The sequence below is a fragment of the Ranitomeya variabilis genome, chromosome 1 (assembly GCF_051348905.1).
Source record: "Ranitomeya variabilis isolate aRanVar5 chromosome 1, aRanVar5.hap1, whole genome shotgun sequence".
In the NCBI taxonomy this organism is placed as follows: domain Eukaryota; kingdom Metazoa; phylum Chordata; class Amphibia; order Anura; family Dendrobatidae; genus Ranitomeya; species Ranitomeya variabilis.
In genome coordinates, this window is record NC_135232.1 from 341,244,251 (window position 1) to 341,247,860 (window position 3,610).

The following is a 3,610-nucleotide window of genomic DNA, read 5'->3' on the forward strand; positions in this document are numbered from 1 at the left end:
TTATGAGAAGGAGAAAGATTATTTTCTTAAGTTTGCGAGTGGCTGGAATCTTGCAAGACAGCTTTTACATGTGGGAGCCTGTCACCATATAAGGTCCGGCCAGCATCTGTACGCCCTCACATAGTGTTCTAGAATGCTCTCTATGTCCCCAATCCTCTATGCAAGGCACAAAAAAGAGCTTTTATTATACTCACGGATGGCGCAGTCCGGGCGTCACTAGTCTTGATCCGGCGCCGACCCTCTTCCTGTGATCGCTGTCCCTCTTTGTGTGGAAGATGCGTCCTACATCATGCATTCAGTGTCCTCTATCGCACTCCCATGCAGGCGCACTTCTCTTTGCCCTGCTGAAGTCAGAGCAAAGTATTGTAGTGCGCATGCGCCGGTTTATTTCCAGGTCATCAGCGCCCTTTGGCCTTTCCCAGTGCATATGCACTACAGTACTTGGCTCTGCTTTCAGCAGCTCAGAGAGAAGTGCGCCTGCACAGGAGCTCGATGGGTGACAGTGTGTGGATGACGTAGGATGTGTCATCCAGATGAAGCAGTAATGGAGGATGGCGATCTTAAGTCAAGACCAGCTATGCCTTTGTGAGCGCCGTTGGTGAGTATAATGAGAGGTCATTTTTATGCCTTGCGGAGGGGATTGGGGACACATTTACAGCCTTCCTTATAGAGGCTGCCTATGGGGAGCTGCATTATACTATATAGTCTTCCTATGTGAAGTGCATTATACTATAGAGTCTGCCTATAGGGAGTGCATGATACTACAGTATATGGAGGCCTATGGGGAATGTATTATACCATATTGAGGACTATCTGGTGTACTATGCTATATGGAGACTATCTAAGGGGCCATCATTCAGTGTGGAGATTACAGCGACGGGGCCATCATACAGTGTTGGAGCCAGTTTGGGGGATATTAAGGGGTCAGTATATACAGTGAGGGGGCATCATACTGTATATGGGAGCTGTACAGGACTGAGACTCGGGACTTTATTAAATGTAATGTGGGCACTTATTCTTATAGGGGAATTCAAGTTACTGTGACCATCAAAGGGTCACACACAAAGGGCATTATTACTTTCTAGGGGACAAAATATGGACACTGTTTTCTAGGGCACTTGCACCCGGCATTACTATATTCTAGAGGGTTGCTTTAGAGTTTAGAGGGCACAGAGAATCACACAGCAGGTGCAGTAATAGGGACACATACAGCAGCAGCGGCTCAGTATTTGGGTATCAGGTGCAGTAATAGGGACACATACGGCAGCAGCGGCTCAGTATTGGGGTATCAGGTGCAGTAATATGGACACATATGGCAGCAGCGGCACAGTATTGGGGTATCAGGTGAAGTAATAGGGACACATACGGCAGCAGCGGCTCAGTATTGGGGTATCAGGAGCAGTAATAGGGTCACATACGGCAGCAGCAGCTCAGTATTGGGGTATCAGGGGCAGTAATAGGGACACATACGGCAGCAGCGGCTCAGTATTAGGATATCAGGTGCAGTAATAGGGACATATACGGCAGCAGCGGCTCAGTATTGGGGTATCAGGTGCAGTAATACGGACACATATGGCAGCAGCGGCTCAGTATTGGGGTATCAGGGGCAGTAATAGGGTCACATACGGCAGCAGCGGCTCAGTATTGGGGTATCAGCAGGATGAGGAGTTTGTGCAGGTTGGCAATAGATGGTGATGGGGATGGAATGTGAGAAGTGAAATGCGTCTTTGTTGTATTCTCTGCAGACGAGTCCTGGGTGGAAGAAGTTGTCATGTCGGTCTGGGCCAGATGGAAAAGACAGGAAAAATGAACGATTCCATCAGAAAGGATATCAGCGGTAAGTCATTATCTGTAACTGTGCTGTGATCTCTTATATGTTCTGTAGGGCTGGTATCTACCACTGACCATATGGCGGTAATATCCATATTGGTCTTTGTATAGAGATTATTTTCAGTAACAGCGCGGTCATCTGCTGAGGTTCTCCTCCACTATTAGGGCGCATCACCGAATTGTAATGAAGGTTACCTGGTTAGGGGCTCACTCAGAAGCTTCGCCCCCCCTGAGCCAAAACCCTAGCTACGCCTCTGCTGCAGACATATGCAAATGTGACTATTTACCTGTAATTTACGTCAGTCTGCTGTTGCTGTGTATAATCAATCTGCAATCTCCAAAAAATAGCCACACATTGCCAGATACAAAAGTCTTATGTACAAATTCACTGGTTTCATAAGCATAATGCATTCAAGATGAGAAAGCGTAACGTTAAGGGACGTGGCTGTGGTGGTGCCCACCAAGGCCATGTTACAGATCCAAAGGAATCTGCATTTCATTCTAGGTTTCTGTCAAAATTTGGTCAGCGTGCTACACCACTAACGAACCCAGATAAGTGCGAGGATGTCATGGGTTGGATGGCAGCAAAGGCTCCAGTGTGTTGACAAGCAGCACCACAAAGTCTTCCACAAGGTCCAGTCTCAGTAGCCAAGAGGCTGGGCCTCTGAATACACAACCTGGTCCTTCTTCCTCCCACCATCAAGAGTCCCAGGAGACATATTGTAATACTTCAGCTGACGGGTCCCGTCTCCAAAGTGCAGAGAGATCAGGTCACGCTTGTTCGTGGGCATTCCCCTGGTCCCTGCAATCCTTCTCACCCTGTCCACGCTCGCGTGGCGCTCCTTCCGGCAGTGGCATCTGCTCGGCATGTCTTCTCCACTCCCTCGCTTCCTGATGGGAGGGGAGCGAACATAGGGTGCATGTGCGCTGCTGACAGAGCATTTAATGGGCCAGCACACCCTTTTTCCTGAAGTGTCCTCCCAGCCAATCGCTGAGAGATCTGTGAGTATTTAAGGGCCTCACTTACTATTGGAAGTGCCTGGGCAATTTTGTGTCTTGTTTCCAAATTGCTGTCCCCAAGTCTCGGTCCTGCGCTTGCTAGTGCTGTCTTATTTGCTCTGTGCATTTACACTCTGTGTTTTTTTCCTAGTTTCTTTTCCTGCCCATTCACCATCCGTCTTTGGATTCTGGCAGTATTCTCCGGACCTCCCGGTACCTCTCCTCCAGTTTCCTGGACCTCTCACTTCCTACCTTGGTGTGTCTCCATCCCATTTGGGTCTGACCCTCTGGTCTTGGAACTGTCTCACTCGAGCCTCCTTGACTGTCTCGGGACAATCCCTGTATAGGGGTTCGCTTGCCATTGCTCCCTTGGAGGTATACGATGTCTTGGTCCGGGGGGGGTCCTGTTGTGAATTCCACTCTTGGGCTCCCTCCGGTGGTTGTAAGTAGCACTTTTGTGAATTCTGCTCTTGGGCTCCCTCCTGTGGTTTTGAGTGGTATAGCTGCTTCTTGGATTTAGTATGAGCAGCTGCTTCCACTGATCTTCTTTCTGCTCGGCTATTTTAGTCTGGCTTTATCCCTCAATCAATGCCAGTTGCCAATTGTTCTTGCCTGGAGGCACGGCTCTTGGATTTCCCTGACTCTCTGACCCGTTCAGCAAAGTTAAGTCCTTGCTTGTCCTTTTGCAGTCCACTTGTTGTGGACTTATTGTTGAGCACATTTATGTTTTGTTCATTTGTCCAGCTTATCAGTATGTATCTGTTTAGCTAAGCTGGAAGCT

General features: G+C 48.6%; 1 long non-coding RNA gene across 1 annotated transcript; it reads left to right on the top strand.

Annotated features, from left to right (window-relative positions):
- Nucleotides 1–466: 466 nt before the first annotated feature.
- LOC143818213 (uncharacterized) lies at nt 467–3,224 on the top strand. The gene is made up of 3 exons (XR_013224386.1): nt 467–598; nt 1,746–1,837; nt 2,981–3,224. It is a non-coding gene; the product is annotated as an uncharacterized LOC143818213 (long non-coding RNA).
- Nucleotides 3,225–3,610: the final 386 nt, after the last annotated feature.